Consider the following 16,835-nt stretch of genomic DNA (forward strand, 5'->3'; position numbering starts at 1 on the left):
TCCTGGAGGCGCACAGTCAGACAGAGTGCTGACATATGGCCAGACGCTCCTCGGGGCGCGTCTTGCTGGGGCCTCTCTCCTGGAGGCGCTCAGTCAGACCGAGTGCTGACATGTGGCAAGACGCTCCTCGGGGCGCGTCTTGCTTGGGCTTCTCTCCTGGAGGCCCTCAGTCAGACCCATTGTTTACATGTGGCAAGACGCTCCTCGGGGCGCATCTTGCTTGGGCCTCTCTCCTGGAGGCCCTCTGTCAGCCCCAGTGTTGACATGAGTCAAGACGCTCCTCGGGGCGAGTCTTGCTTGGGCCTCTCTCCTGGAGGTGCTCAGTCAGACCCAGTGTTGACATGGTGCAAGAAGCTCCTCGGGGCGCGTCTTGCTTGGGCTTCTCTCCTGGAGGCCCTCAGTCAGACCCATTGTTGACATGTGGCAAGACGCTCCTCGGGGCGCGTCTTGCTTGGGCCTCTCTCCTGGAGGCGCTCAGTCAGACCGAGTGCTGACATGTGGTAAGACGCTCCTCGGGGCGCGTCTTGCTGGGGCTTCTCTCCTGGAGGCGCTCTGTCAGACCGAGTGCTGACATGTGGCAATACGCTCCTCGGGGCGCGTCTTGCTTGGGCTTCTCTCCTGGAGGCCCTCAGTCAGACCCATTGTTTACATGTGGCAAGACGTTCCTCGGGGCGCATCTTGCTTGGGCCTCTCTCCTGGAGGCCCTCTGTCAGCCCCAGTGTTGACATGTGTCAAGACGCTCCTCGGGGCGAGTCTTGCTTGGGCCTCTCTCCCTGAGGTGCTCAGTCAGACCCAGTGTTGACATGTTGCAAGACGCTCCTCGGGGCGCATCTTGCTTGGGCTTCTCTCTTGGAGGCCCTCAGTCAGACCCATTGTTGACATGTGGCAAGACGCTCCTCGGGGCGCGTCTTGCTTGGGCCTCTCTCCTGGAGGCGCTCAGTCAGACCGAGTGCTGACATAAGGCAAGACGCTCCTCGGTGCGCGTCCTGCTGGGGCCTCTCTCCTGGAGGCGCTCAGTCAGACCCAGTGCTTACATGTGGCAAGACGCTCCTCGGGGTGTGTCTTGCTGGGGCTTCTCTCCTGGAGGCGTTCAGTCAGACCGAGTGCTGACATGTGGTAAGACGCTCCTCGGGGCGCGTCTTGCTGGGGCTTCTCTCCTGGAGGCGCTCAGTCAGACCCAGTGGTGACATGTGACAAGACGCTCCTCGGGGCGCGTCTTGCTTGGGCTTCTCTCATGGAGGCCCTCAGTCAGATCCATTGTTGATATGTGGCAAGACGCTCCTCGGGGCGCGTCTTGCTTGGGCCTCTCTCCTGGAGGAGCTCAGTCAGACCGAGTGCTGACATGTGGCAAGACGCTCCTCGGGGCGCGTCTTGCTGGGGCTTCTCTCCTGGAGGCGTTCAGTCAGACCGAGTGCTGACATGTGGCAAGACGCTCCTCGGGGCGCGTCTTGCTTGGGCTTCTCTCCTGGAGGCCCTCAGTCAGACTCATTGTTGACATGTGGCAAGATGCTCCTCGGGGCGCGTCTTGCTTGGGGCCTCTCTCCTGGAGGCGCACAGTCAGACAGAGTGCTGACATATGGCCAGACGCTCCTCGGGGCGCGTCTTGCTGGGGCCTCTCTCCTGGAGGCGCTCAGTCAGACCGAGTGCTGACATGTGGCAAGACGCTCCTCGGGGCGCGTCTTGCTTGGGCTTCTCTCCTGGAGGCCCTCAGTCAGACCCATTGTTTACATGTGGCAAGACGCTCCTCGGGGCGCATCTTGCTTGGGCCTCTCTCCTGGAGGCCCTCTGTCAGCCCCAGTGTTGACATGAGTCAAGACGCTCCTCGGGGCGAGTCTTGCTTGGGCCTCTCTCCTGGAGGTGCTCAGTCAGACCCTGTGTTGATATGTGGCAAGACGCTCCGCGGGGCGCGTCTTGCTTGGGCCTCTCTCCTGGAGGCGCTCAGTCAGACCGAGTGCTGACATGGTGCAAGACGCTCCTCGGGGCGCGTCTTGCTGCGGCCTCTCTCCTGGAGGCGCTCAGTCAGACCCAGTGCTTACATGTGGCAAGACGCTCCTCGGGGCGTGTCTTGCTGGGGCTTCTCTCCTGGAGGCGTTCAGTCAGACCGAGTGCTGACATGTGGCAAGACGCTCCTCGGGGCGCATCTTGCTTGGGCTTCTCTCCTGGAGGCGTTCAGTCAGACCGAGTGCTGACATGTGGTAAGACGCTGCTCGGGGCGCGTCTTGCTGGGGCTTCTCTCCTGGAGGCGCTCAGTCAGACCCAGTGCTTACATGTGGCAAGACGCTCCTCGGGGCGCGTCTTGCTTGGGCCTCTCTCCTGGAGGCGCTCAGTCAGACCCAGTGCTGACACGTGGCAAGACGCTCCTCGGGGCGCGTCTTGCTTGGGCCTCTCTCCTGGAGACGCTCAGTCAGACCCAGTGTTGACACGTGGCAAGACGCTCCTCGGGGCGCGTCTTGCTTGGGCCTCTCTCCTGGAGGCGCTCAGTCAGACCCAGTGGTGACATGTGGCAAGACGCTCCTCGGGGCGCGTCTTGCTTGGGCTTCTCTCATGGAGGCCCTCAGTCAGACCCATTGCTGATATGTGGCAAGACGCTCCTCGGGGCGCGTCTTGCTTGGGCCTCTCTCCTGGAGGCGCTCAGTCAGACCGAGTGCTGACATGTGGCAAGACGCTCCTCGGGGCGCGTCTTGCTTGGGCTTCTCTCCTGGAGGCCCTCAGTCAGACCCATTGTTTACATGTGGCAAGACGCTCCTTTGGGCGCATCTTGCTTGGGCTTCTCTCCTGGAGGCCCTCAGTCAGACCCATTGTTGACATGTGGCAAGACGCTCCTCGGGGCGCGTCTTGCTTGGGCCTCTCTCCTGGAGGCGCTCAGTCAGACCGAGTGCTGACATAAGGCAAGACGCTCCTCGGGGCGCGTCTTGCTGGGGCCTCTCTCCTGGAGGCGCTCAGTCAGACCCAGTGCTTACATGTGGCAAGACGCTCCTCGGGGCGCGTCTTGCTGGGGCTTCTCTCCTAGAGGCGTTCAGTCAGACCGAGTGCTGACATGTGGCAAGACGCTCCTCAGGGCGCGTCTTGCTTGGGCTTCTCTCCTGGAGGCCCTCTGTCAGATTCATTGTTGACATGTGGCAAGATGCTCCTCGGGGCGCGTCTTGCTTGGGGCCTCTCTCCTGGAGGCGCACAGTCAGACAGAGTGCTGACATGTGGCAAGACGCTCCTCGGGGCGCGTCTTGCTTGGGCTTCTCTCCTGGAGGCCCTCAGTCAGACCCATTGTTTACATGTGGCAAGACGCTCCTCGGGGCGCATCTTGCTTGGGCCTCTCTCCTGGAGGCCCTCTGTCAGCCCCAGTGTTGACATGTGTCAAGACGCTCCTCGGGGCGAGTCTTGCTTGGGCCTCTCTCCTGGAGGTGCTCAGTCAGACCCAGTGTTGACATGTTGCAAGACGCTCCTCGGGGCGCATCATGCTTGGGCTTCTCTCTTGGAGGCCCTCAGTCAGACCCATTGTTGACATGTGGCAAGACGCTCCTCGGGGCGCGTCTTGCTTGGGCTTCTCTCCTGGAGGCCCTCAGTCAGACCCATTGTTGACATGTGGCAAGACGCTCCTCGGGGCGCGTCTTGCTTGGGCCTCTCTCCTGGAGGCGCTCAGTCAGACCAAGTGCTGACATAAGGCAAGACGCTCCTCGGTGCGCGTCTTGCTGGGGCCTCTCTCCTAGAGGCGCTCAGTCAGACCCAGTGCTTACATGTGGCAAGATGCTCCTCCGGGTGTGTCTTGCTGGGGCTTCTCTCCTGGAGGCGTTCAGTCAGACCGAGTGTTGATATGTGGCAAGGAGCTCCTCGGGGCGCGTCTTGCTTGGGCTTCTCTCCTGGAGGCGTTCAGTCAGACCGAGTGCTGACATGTGGTAAGACGCTCCTCGGGGCGCGTCTTGCTGGAGCTTCTCTCCTGGAGGCGCTCAGTCAGACCCAGTGGTGACATGTGACAAGACGCTCCTCGGGGCGCGTCTTGCTTGGGCTTCTCTCATGGAGGCCCTCAGTCAGATCCATTGTTGATATGTGGCAAGACGCTCCTCGGGGCGCGTCTTGCTTGGGCTTCTCTCCTGGAGGCCCTCAGTCAGACTCATTGTTGACATGTGGCAAGACGCTCCTCGGGGCGCGTCTTGCTTGGGCCTCTCTCCTGGAGGCGCACAGACAGACAGAGTGCTGACATGTTGCAAGACGCTCCTCGGGGCGCGTCTTGCTTGGGCTTCTCTCCTGGAGGCCCTAAGTTCAGACCCATTGTTGACATGTGGCAAGACGCTCCTCGGGGCGCGTCTTGCTTGGGCCTCTCTCCTGGAGGCGCTCAGTCAGACCGAGTGCTGACATGCAGCAAGACGCTCCTCAGGGCGCGTCTTGCTTGGGCTTCTCTCCTGGAGGCCCTCAGTCAGACCCATTGTTGACATGTGGCAAGATGCTCCTCGGGGCGCGTCTTGCTTGGGCTTCTCTCATGGAGGCCCTCAGTCAGACCCATTGTTGATATGTGGCAAGACGCTCCTCGGGGCGAGTCTTGCTTGGGCCTCTCTCCTGGAGGTGCTCAGTCAGACCCAGTGTTGACATGGTGCAAGACGCTCCTCGGGGCGCGTCTTGCTTGGGCTTCTCTCTTGGAGGCCCTCAGTCAGACCCATTGTTTACATGTGGCAAGACGCTCCTCGGGGCGCATCTTGCTTGGGCCTCTCTCCTGGAGGCCCTCTGTCAGCCCCAGAGTTGACATGTGTCAAGACGCTCCCCGGGGTGCGTCTTGCTTGGGCCTCTCTCCTTGAGTCGCTCAGTCAGACCGAGTGCTGACATGTGGCAAGACGCTCCTCGGGGCGCGTCTTGCTTGGGCTTCTCTCCTGGAGGCCCTCAGTCAGACCCATTGTTGACATGTGGCAAGACGCTCCGCGGGGCGCGTCTTGCTTGGGCCTCTCTCCTGGAGGCGCTCAGTCAGACCGAGTGCTGACATAAGGCAAGACGCTCCTCGGGGCGCGTCTTGCTGGGGCCTCTCTCCTGGAGGCGCTCAGTCAGACCCAGTGCTTACATGTGGGCAAGACGCTCCTCGGGGCGTGTCTTGCTGGGGCTTCTCTCCTGGAGGCGTTCAGTCAGACCGAGTGCTGACATCTGGCAAGACGCTCCTCGGGGCGCGTCTTGCTTGGGCTTCTCTCCTGGAGGCGTTCAGTCAGACCGAGTGCTGACATGTGGCAAGACGCTCCTCGGGGCGCGTCTTGCTTGGGCCTCTCTCCTGGAGGCGCTCAGTCAGACCCAGTGCTGACATGTGGCAAGACGCTCCTCGGGGCGCGTCTTGCTTGGGCCTCTCTCCTGGAGACGCTCAGTCAGACCCATTGTTGACATGTGGCAAGACGCTCCTCGGGGCGCGTCTTGCTTGGGCTTCTCTCCTGGAGGCCCTCAGTCAGACCCATTGTTGACATGTGGCAAGACGCTCCTCGGGGCGCGTCTTGCTTGGGCCTCTCTCCTGGAGGCGCTCAGTCAGACCGAGTGCTGACATAAGGCAAGACGCTCCTCGGTGCGCGTCTTGCTGGGGCCTCTCTCCTAGAGGCGCTCAGTCAGACCCAGTGCTTACATGTGGCAAGATGCTCCTCGGGGTGTGTCTTGCTGGGGCTTCTCTCCTGGAGGCGTTCAGTCAGACCGAGTGTTGATATGTGGCAAGGAGCTCCTCGGGGCGCGTCTTGCTTGGGCTTCTCTCCTGGAGGCGTTCAGTCAGACCGAGTGCTGACATGTGGTAAGACGCTCCTCGGGGCGCGTCTTGCTGGGGCTTCTCTCCTGGAGGCGCTCAGTCAGACCCAGTGGTGACATGTGACAAGACGCTCCTCGGGGCGCGTCTTGCTTGGGCTTCTCTCATGGAGGCCCTCAGTCAGATCCATTGTTGATATGTGGCAAGACGCTCCTCGTGGCGCGTCTTGCTTGGGCTTCTCTCCTGGAGGCCCTCAGTCAGACTCATTGTTGACATGTGGCAAGACGCTCCTCGGGGCGCGTCTTGCTTGGGCCTCTCTCCTGGAGGCGCACAGACAGACAGAGTGCTGACATGTTGCAAGACGCTCCTCGGGGCGCGTCTTGCTTGGGCTTCTCTCCTGGAGGCCCTAAGTTCAGACCCATTGTTGACATGTGGCAAGACGCTCCTCGGGGCGCGTCTTGCTTGGGCCTCTCTCCTGGAGGCGCTCAGTCAGACCGAGTGCTGACATGCAGCAAGACGCTCCTCAGGGCGCGTCTTGCTTGGGCTTCTCTCCTGGAGGCCCTCAGTCAGACCCATTGTTGACATGTGGCAAGATGCTCCTCGGGGCGCGTCTTGCTTGGGCTTCTCTCATGGAGGCCCTCAGTCAGACCCATTGTTGATATGTGGCAAGACGCTCCTCGGGGCGAGTCTTGCTTGGGCCTCTCTCCTGGAGGTGCTCAGTCAGACCCAGTGTTGACATGGTGCAAGACGCTCCTCGGGGCGCGTCTTGCTTGGGCTTCTCTCTTGGAGGCCCTCAGTCAGACCCATTGTTTACATGTGGCAAGACGCTCCTCGGGGCGCATCTTGCTTGGGCCTCTCTCCTGGAGGCCCTCTGTCAGCCCCAGAGTTGACATGTGTCAAGACGCTCCCCGGGGTGCGTCTTGCTTGGGCCTCTCTCCTTGAGTCGCTCAGTCAGACCGAGTGCTGACATGTGGCAAGACGCTCCTCGGGGCGCGTCTTGCTTGGGCTTCTCTCCTGGAGGCCCTCAGTCAGACCCATTGTTGACATGTGGCAAGACGCTCCGCGGGGCGCGTCTTGCTTGGGCCTCTCTCCTGGAGGCGCTCAGTCAGACCGAGTGCTGACATAAGGCAAGACGCTCCTCGGGGCGCGTCTTGCTGGGGCCTCTCTCCTGGAGGCGCTCAGTCAGACCCAGTGCTTACATGTGGGCAAGACGCTCCTCGGGGCGTGTCTTGCTGGGGCTTCTCTCCTGGAGGCGTTCAGTCAGACCGAGTGCTGACATCTGGCAAGACGCTCCTCGGGGCGCGTCTTGCTTGGGCTTCTCTCCTGGAGGCGTTCAGTCAGACCGAGTGCTGACATGTGGCAAGACGCTCCTCGGGGCGCGTCTTGCTTGGGCCTCTCTCCTGGAGGCGCTCAGTCAGACCCAGTGCTGACATGTGGCAAGACGCTCCTCGGGGCGCGTCTTGCTTGGGCCTCTCTCCTGGAGGCGCTCAGTCAGACCCAGTGGTGACATGTGGCAAGACGCTCCTTGGGGCGCGTCTTGCTTGGGCTTCTCTCATGGAGGCCCTCAGTCAGACCCATTGCTGATATGTGGCAAGACGCTCCTCGGGGCGCGTCTTGCTTGGGCCTCTCTCCTGGAGGCGCTCAGTCAGACCGAGTGCTGACATAAGGCAAGACGCTCCTCGGGGCGCGTCTTGCTGGGGCCTCTCTCCTGGAGGCGCTCAGTCAGACCCAGTGCTTACATGTGGCAAGACGCTCCTCGGGGCGCGTCTTGCTGGGGCTTCACTTCTGGAGGCGTTCAGTCAGACCGAGTGCTGACATGTGGCAAGACGCTCCTCGGGACGCGTCTTGCTTGGGCTTCTCTCCTGGAGGCCCTCAGTCAGACTCATTGTTGAGATGTGGCAAGACGCTCCTCGGGGCGCGTCTTGCTTGGGCTTCTCTCCTGGAGGCGCTCAGTCAGATCCATTGTTGATATGTGGCAAGACGCTCCTCGGGGCGCGTCTTGCTTGGGCCTCTCTCCTGGAGGAGCTCAGTCATACCGAGTGCTGACATGTGGCAAGACGCTCCTCGGGGCGCGTCTTGCTGGGGCTTCTCTCCTAGAGGCGTTCAGTCAGACCGAGTGCTGACATGTGGCAAGACGCTCCTCGGGGCGCGTCTTGCTTGGGCTTCTCTCCTGGAGGCCCTCAGTCAGACTCATTGTTGACATGTGGCAAGATGCTCCTCGTGGCGCGTCTTGCTTGGGGCCTCTCTCCTGGAGGCGCACAGTCAGACAGAGTGCTGACATGTGGCCAGACGCTCCTCGGGGCGCGTCTTGCTGGGGCCTCTCTCCTGGAGGCGCTCAGTCAGACCGAGTGCTGACATGTGGCAAGACGCTCCTCGGGGCGCGTCTTGCTTGGGCTTCTCTCCTGGAGGCCCTCAGTCAGACCCATTGTTTACATGTGGCAAGACGCTCCTCGGGGCGCATCTTGCTTGGGCCTCTCTCCTGGAGGCCCTCTGTCAGCCCCAGTGTTGACATGTGTCAAGACGCTCCTCGGGGCGAGTCTTGCTTGGGCCTCTCTCCTGGAGGTGGTCAGTCAGACCCAGTGCTGACATGTGGCAAGGAGCTCCTCGGGGCGCGTCTTGCTTGGGCTTCTCTCTTGGAGGCGTTCAGTCAGACCCATTGTTGACATGTGGTAAGACGCTCCTCGGGGCGCGTCTTGCTTGGGCCTCTCTCCTGGAGGCCCTCTGTCAGACCCATTGTTGACATGTGGCAAGACGCTCCTCGGGGCGCGTCTTGCTTGGGCCTCTCTCCTGGAGGCGCTCAGTCAGACCGAGTGCTGACATAAGGCAAGACGCTCCTCGGGGCGAGTCTTGCTGGGGCCTCTCTCCTGGAGGCGCTCAGTCAGACCCAGTGCTTACATGTGGCAAGACGCTCCTAGGGGCGTGTCTTGCTGGGGCTTCTCTCCTGGAGGCGTTCAGTCAGACCGAGTGCTGACATCTGGCAAGACGCTCCTCGGGGCGCGTCTTGCTTGGGCTTCTCTCCTGGAGGCGTTCAGTCAGACCGAGTGCTGACATGTGGTAAGACGCTCCTCGGGGCGCGTCTTGCTGGGGCTTCTCTCCTGGAGGCGCTCAGTCAGACCCAGTGCTTACATGTGGCAAGACGCTCCTCGGGGCGCATCTTGCTTGGGCCTCTCTCCTGGAGGCGCTCAGTCAGACCCAGTGCTGACATGTGGCAAGACGCTCCTCGGGGCGCGTCTTGCTTGGGCCTCTCTCCTGGAGACGCTCAGTCAGACCCAGTGTTGACACGTGGCAAGACGCTCCTCGGGGCGCGTCTTGCTTGGGCCTCTCTCCTGGAGACCCTCTGTCAGCCCCAGTGTTGACATGTGGCAAGACGCTCCGCGGGGCGCGTCTTGCTTGGGCTTCTCTCCTGGAGGCCCTCAGTCAGACCCATTGTTTACATGTGGCAAGACGCTCCTCGGGGCGCATCTTGCTTGGGCCTCTCTCCTGGAGGCCCTCTGTCAGCCCCAGTGTTGACATGTGTCAAGACGCTCCTCGGGGCGAGTCTTGCTTGGGCCTCTCTCCTGGAGGTGGTCAGTCAGACCCAGTGCTGACATGTGGCAAGGAGCTCCTCGGTCCGCGTCTTGCTTGGGCTTCTCTCTTGGAGGCGTTCAGTCAGACCCATTGTTGACATGTGGTAAGACGCTCCTCGGGGCGCGTCTTGCTTGGGCCTCTCTCCTGGAGGCCCTCTGTCAGACCCATTGTTGACATGTGGCAAGACGCTCCTCGGGGCGCGTCTTGCTTGGGCCTCTCTCCTGGAGGCGCTCAGTCAGACCCAGTGGTGACATGTGGCAACATGCTCCTCGGGGCGCGTCTTGCTTGGGCTTCTCTCCTGGAGGCCCTCAGTCAGACCCATTAATGACATGTGGCAAGACGCTCCTCGGGGCGGGTCTTGCTTGGGCCTCTCTCCTGGAGGCGCTCAGTCAGACCGAGTGGTGACATAAGGCAAGACGCTCCTCGGGGCGCGTCTTGCTGGGGCCTCTCTCCTGGAGGCGCTCAGTCAGACCCAGTGCTTACATGTGGCAAGACGCTCCTCGGGGTGTGTCTTGCTGGGGCTTCTCTCCTGGAGGCGTTCAGTCAGACCGAGTGCTGACATGTGGCAAGGAGCTCCTCGGGGCGCGTCTTGCTTGGGCTTCTCTCCTGGAGGCGTTCAGTCAGACCGAGTGGTGACATGTGGCAAGACGCTCCTCGGGGCGCGTCTTGCTTGGGCCTCTCTCCTGGAGACGCTCAGTCAGACCCAGTGTTGACACGTGGCAAGACGCTCCTCGGGGCGCGTCTTGCTTGGGGCCTCTCTCCTGGAGGCGCACAGTCAGACAGAGTGCTGACATGTGGCCAGACGCTCCACGGGGCGCGTCTTGCTGGGGCTTCTCTCCTGGAGGTGCTCAGTCAGACCCAGTGTTGACATGTGACAAGACGCTCCTCGGGGCGCGTCTTGCTGGGGCTTCTCTCCTGGAGGCGTTCAGTCAGACCGAGTGCTGACATGTGGCAAGACGCTCCTCGGGGCGCGTCTTGCTTGGGCTTCTCTCCTGGAGGCCCTCAGTCAGACTCATTGTTGACATGTGGCAAGACGCTCCTCGGGGCGCGTCTTGCTTGGGGCCTCTCTCCTGGAGGCGCACAGTCAGACAGAGTGCTGACATGTGGCCAGACGCTCCTCGGGGCGCGTCTTGCTGGGGCTTCTCTCCTGGAGGCGCTCAGTCAGACCCAGTGGTGACATGTGGCAAGACGCTCCTCGGGGCGCGTCTTGCTTGGGCTTCTCTCCTGGAGGCCCTAAGTTCAGACCCATTGTTGACATGTGGCAAGACGCTCCTCGGGGCGCGTCTTGCTTGGGCCTCTCTCCTGGAGGCCCTCAGTCAGACCCAGTGTTGACACGTGGCAAGACGCTCCTCGGGGCGCGTCTTGCTTGGGGCCTCTCTCCTGGAGGCGCACAGTCAGACAGAGTGCTGACATGTGGCCAGACGCTCCTCGGGGCGCGTCTTGCTGGGGCTTCTCTCCTGGAGGCGCTCAGTCAGACCCAGTGGTGACATGTGGCAAGACGCTCCTCGGGGCGCATCTTGCTTGGGCCTCTCTCCTGGAGGCGCTCAGTCAGAACCAGTGGTGACATGTGACAAGACGCTCCTCGGGGCGCGTCTTGCTTGGGCTTCTCTCATGGAGGCCCTCAGTCAGACCCATTGTTGATATGTGGCAAGACGCTCCTCGGGGCGCGTCTTTCTTGGGCCTCTCTCCTGGAGGCGCTCAGTCAGACCGAGTGCAGACATGTGGCAAGACGCTCCTCGGGGCGCGTCTTGCTTGGGCTTCTCTCATGGAGGCCCTCAGTCAGACCCATTGTTGATATGTGGCAAGACGCCCACGGGGCGAGTCTTGCTTGGGCCTCTCTCCTGGAGGTGCTCAGTCAGACCCAGTGTTGACATGGTGCAAGACGCTCCTCGGGGCGCCTCTTGCTTGGGCTTCTCTCTTGGAGGCCCTCAGTCAGACCCATTGTTGACATGTGGAAAGACGCTCCCCGGGCCGCGTCTTGCTTGGGCTTCTCTCCTGGAGGCCCTCAGTCAGACCCATTGTTGACATGTGGCAAGACGCTCCTCGGGGCGCGTCTTGCATGGGCCTCTCTCCTGGAGGCGCTCAATCAGACCGAGTGCTGACATAAGGCAAGACGCTCCTCGGGGCGCGTCTTGCTGGGGCCTCTCTCCTGGAGGCGCTCAGTCAGACCCAGTGCTTACATGTGGCAAGACGCTCCTAGGGGCGTGTCTTGCTGGGGCTTCTCTCCTGGAGGCGTTCAGTCAGACCGAGTGCTGACATCTGGCAAGACGCTCCTCGGGGCGCGTCTTGCTTGGGCTTCTCTCCTGGAGGCGTTCAGTCAGACCGAGTGCTGACATGTGGTAAGACGCTCCTCGGGGCGCGTCTTGCTGGGGCTTCTCTCCTGGAGGCGCTCAGTCAGACCCAGTGCTTACATGTGGCAAGACGCTCCTCGGGGCGCATCTTGCTTGGGCCTCTCTCCTGGAGGCGCTCAGTCAGACCCAGTGCTGACATGTGGCAAGACGCTCCTCGGGGCGCGTCTTGCTTGGGCCTCTCTCCTGGAGACGCTCAGTCAGACCCAGTGTTGACACGTGGCAAGACGCTCCTCGGGGCGCGTCTTGCTTGGGCCTCTCTCCTGGAGACCCTCTGTCAGCCCCAGTGTTGACATGTGGCAAGACGCTCCGCGGGGCGCGTCTTGCTTGGGCCTCTCTCCTGGAGGCGCTCAGTCAGACCGAGTGCTGACATAAGGCAAGACGCTCCTCGGGGCGCGTCTTGCTTGGGCCTCTCTCCTGGAGGCGCTCAGTCAGACCGAGTGCTGACATGTGGCAAGACGCTCCTCGGGGCGCGTCTTGCTTGGGCTTCTCTCCTGGAGGCCCTCAGTCAGACCCATTGTTTACATGTGGCAAGACGCTCCTTTGGGCGCATCTTGCTTGGGCTTCTCTCCTGGAAGCCCTCAGTCAGACCCATTGTTGACATGTGGCAAGACGCTCCTCGGGGCGCGTCTTGCTTGGGCCTCTCTCCTGGAGGCGCTCAGTCAGACCGAGTGCTGACATAAGGCAAGACGCTCCTCGGGGCGCGTCTTGCTGGGGCCTCTCTCCTGGAGGCGCTCAGTCAGACCCAGTGCTTACATGTGGCAAGACGCTCCTCGGGGCGCGTCTTGCTGGGGCTTCTCTTCTGGAGGCGTTCAGTCAGACCGAGTGCTGACATGTGGCAAGACGCTCCTCGGGACGCATCTTGCTTGGGCTTCTCTCCTGGAGGCCCTCAGTCAGACTCATTGTTGACATGTGGCAAGACGCTCCTCGGGGCGCGTCTTGCTTGGGCCTCTCTCCTGGAGGCGCTCAGTCAGACCCAGTGGTGACATGTGACAAGACGCTCCTCGGGGCGCGTCTTGCTTGGGCTTCTCTCATGGAGGCCCTCAGTCAGATCCATTGTTGATATGTGGCAAGACGCTCCTCGGGGCGCGTCTTGCTTGGGCCTCTCTCCTGGAGGAGCTCAGTCAGACCGAGTGCTGACATGTGGCAAGACGCTCCTCGGGGCGCGTCTTGCTGGGGCTTCTCTCCTAGAGGCGTTCAGTCAGACCGAGTGCTGACATGTGGCAAGACGCTCCTCGGGGCGCGTCTTGCTTGGGCTTCTCTCCTGGAGGCCCTCAGTCAGACTCATTGTTGACATGTGGCAAGATGCTCCTCGGGGCGCGTCTTGCTTGGGGCCTCTCTCCTGGAGGCGCACAGTCAGACAGAGTGCTGACATGTGGCCAGACGCTCCTCGGGGCGCGTCTTGCTGGGGCCTCTCTCCTGGAGGCGCTCAGTCAGACCGAGTGCTGACATGTGGCAAGACGCTCCTCGGGGCGCGTCTTGCTTGGGCTTCTCTCCTGGAGGCCCTCAGTCAGACCCATTGTTTACATGTGGCAAGACGCTCCTCGGGGCGCATCTTGCTTGGGCCTCTCTCCTGGAGGCCCTCTGTCAGCCCCAGTGTTGACATGTGTCAAGACGCTCCTCGGGGCGAGTCTTGCTTGGGCCTCTCTCCTGGAGGTGGTCAGTCAGACCCAGTGCTGACATGTGGCAAGGAGCTCCTCGGTCCGCGTCTTGCTTGGGCTTCTCTCTTGGAGGCGTTCAGTCAGACCCATTGTTGACATGTGGTAAGACGCTCCTCGGGGCGCGTCTTGCTTGGGCCTCTCTCCTGGAGGCCCTCTGTCAGACCCATTGTTGACATGTGGCAAGACGCTCCTCGGGGCGCGTCTTGCTTGGGCCTCTCTCCTGGAGGCGCTCAGTCAGACCCAGTGGTGACATGTGGCAACATGCTCCTCGGGGCGCGTCTTGCTTGGGCTTCTCTCCTGGAGGCCCTCAGTCAGACCCATTAATGACATGTGGCAAGACGCTCCTCGGGGCGGGTCTTGCTTGGGCCTCTCTCCTGGAGGCGCTCAGTCAGACCGAGTGGTGACATAAGGCAAGACGCTCCTCGGGGCGCGTCTTGCTGGGGCCTCTCTCCTGGAGGCGCTCAGTCAGACCCAGTGCTTACATGTGGCAAGACGCTCCTCGGGGTGTGTCTTGCTGGGGCTTCTCTCCTGGAGGCGTTCAGTCAGACCGAGTGCTGACATGTGGCAAGGAGCTCCTCGGGGCGCGTCTTGCTTGGGCTTCTCTCCTGGAGGCGTTCAGTCAGACCGAGTGGTGACATGTGGCAAGACGCTCCTCGGGGCGCGTCTTGCTTGGGCCTCTCTCCTGGAGACGCTCAGTCAGACCCAGTGTTGACACGTGGCAAGACGCTCCTCGGGGCGCGTCTTGCTTGGGGCCTCTCTCCTGGAGGCGCACAGTCAGACAGAGTGCTGACATGTGGCCAGACGCTCCACGGGGCGCGTCTTGCTGGGGCTTCTCTCCTGGAGGTGCTCAGTCAGACCCAGTGTTGACATGTGACAAGACGCTCCTCGGGGCGCGTCTTGCTGGGGCTTCTCTCCTGGAGGCGTTCAGTCAGACCGAGTGCTGACATGTGGCAAGACGCTCCTCGGGGCGCGTCTTGCTTGGGCTTCTCTCCTGGAGGCCCTCAGTCAGACTCATTGTTGACATGTGGCAAGACGCTCCTCGGGGCGCGTCTTGCTTGGGGCCTCTCTCCTGGAGGCGCACAGTCAGACAGAGTGCTGACATGTGGCCAGACGCTCCTCGGGGCGCGTCTTGCTGGGGCTTCTCTCCTGGAGGCGCTCAGTCAGACCCAGTGGTGACATGTGGCAAGACGCTCCTCGGGGCGCGTCTTGCTTGGGCTTCTCTCCTGGAGGCCCTAAGTTCAGACCCATTGTTGACATGTGGCAAGACGCTCCTCGGGGCGCGTCTTGCTTGGGCCTCTCTCCTGGAGACCCTCAGTCAGACCCAGTGTTGACACGTGGCAAGACGCTCCTCGGGGCGCGTCTTGCTTGGGGCCTCTCTCCTGGAGGCGCACAGTCAGACAGAGTGCTGACATGTGGCCAGACGCTCCTCGGGGCGCGTCTTGCTGGGGCTTCTCTCCTGGAGGCGCTCAGTCAGACCCAGTGGTGACATGTGGCAAGACGCTCCTCGGGGCGCATCTTGCTTGGGCCTCTCTCCTGGAGGCGCTCAGTCAGAACCAGTGGTGACATGTGACAAGACGCTCCTCGGGGCGCGTCTTGCTTGGGCTTCTCTCATGGAGGCCCTCAGTCAGACCCATTGTTGATATGTGGCAAGACGCTCCTCGGGGCGCGTCTTTCTTGGGCCTCTCTCCTGGAGGCGCTCAGTCAGACCGAGTGCAGACATGTGGCAAGACGCTCCTCGGGGCGCGTCTTGCTTGGGCTTCTCTCATGGAGGCCCTCAGTCAGACCCATTGTTGATATGTGGCAAGACGCTCCACGGGGCGAGTCTTGCTTGGGCCTCTCTCCTGGAGGTGCTCAGTCAGACCCAGTGTTGACATGGTGCAAGACGCTCCTCGGGGCGCGTCTTGCTTGGGCTTCTCTCTTGGAGGCCCTCAGTCAGACCCATTGTTGACATGTGGAAAGACGCTCCCCGGGCCGCGTCTTGCTTGGGCTTCTCTCCTGGAGGCCCTCAGTCAGACCCATTGTTGACATGTGGCAAGACGCTCCTCGGGGCGCGTCTTGCATGGGCCTCTCTCCTGGAGGCGCTCAATCAGACCGAGTGCTGACATAAGGCAAGACGCTCCTCGGGGCGCGTCTTGCTGGGGCCTCTCTCCTGGAGGCGCTCAGTCAGACCCAGTGCTTACATGTGGCAAGACGTTTCTCGGGGCGCGTCTTGCTTGGGCCTCTCTCCTGGAGGCGCTCAGTGAGACCCAGTGGTGACATGTGGCAAGACGCTCCTCGGGGCGCGTCTTGCTTGGGCCTCTCTCCTGGAGACGCTCAGTCAGAACCAGTGTTGACACGTGACAAGACGCTCCTCGGGGCGCGTCTTGCTTGGGCTTCTCTCATGGAGGCCCTCAGTCAGACCCATTGTTGATATGTGGCAAGACGCTCCTCGGGGCGCGTCTTGCTTGGGCCTCTCTCCTGGAGGTGCTCAGTCAGACCGAGTGCTGACATGTGGCAAGACGCTCCTCGGGGCGCGTCTTGCTTGGGCTTCTCTCATGGATGCCCTCAGTCAGAGCCATTGTTGATATGTGGCAAGACGCTCCTCGGGGCCAGTCTTGCTTGGGCCTCTCTCCTGGAGGTGCTCAGTCAGACCCAGTGTTGACATGGTGCAAGACGCTCCTCGGGGCGCATCTTGCTTGGGCTTCTCTCTTGGAGGATCTCAGTCAGACCCATTGTTGACTTTGGCAAGACGCTCCTCGGGGCGCGTCTTGCTTGGGCCTCTCTCCTGGAGGCGCTCAGTCAGACCGAGTGCTGACATAAGGCAAGACGCTCCTCGGGGCGCGTCTTGTTGGGGCCTCTCTCCTGGAGGCGCTCAGTCAGACCCAGTGCTTACATGTGGCAAGACGCTCCTCGGGGCGCGTTTTGCTGGGGCTTCTCTCCTGGAGGCGTTCAGTCAGACCGAGTGCTGACTTGTAATTGATTGACCTCTCTAGGACATTCAGAAGCCAAGTTATAAGCCCACAAATGTGTAACTGGACTACTTCTTTAAATTGACACCAGATCCGGTGACCTTTGGGACATGGTTTGACCCCCTTAGGAAAGTGCTATCATCATGAAACGTTTGGGTTACTTTGGAAAAAGTCCCAAAATGGAGGCCTCCATTTCGGGCTTCTTTTGCATGTAGTTGAAAGTAACCCAAATTGAAGGCTTCCTTAATTGAAAAATTCAGTTCTGGTTACTTTAGAAGAAGACCCAAAATGGAGACTCCATTTTGGGTTACTTTAGAAGAAACCCCAAAATTGAGGCCTCCATTTTGGGTTACTTTAGAAGAAGCACCAAAAATGAGCCTACATTTTGGGTTACTTTAGAAGAAGCACCAAAAATGAGCCTACATTTCGGGTTACTTTAGAAGAAACCCCAAAATGTAGGCCTCCATTTTGGGTTACTTTAGAAGAAGCCCCAAAATGGAGACTCCGGTTTCCCCCCCAAGAGGGACACACACACACACACACACACACACACACACACACACACACACACACACACACACACACACACACACACACACACACACACAAATCCAATCCT

The sequence above is a fragment of the Nothobranchius furzeri genome, chromosome 13 (genome assembly GCF_043380555.1).
Source record: "Nothobranchius furzeri strain GRZ-AD chromosome 13, NfurGRZ-RIMD1, whole genome shotgun sequence".
In the NCBI taxonomy this organism is placed as follows: domain Eukaryota; kingdom Metazoa; phylum Chordata; class Actinopteri; order Cyprinodontiformes; family Nothobranchiidae; genus Nothobranchius; species Nothobranchius furzeri.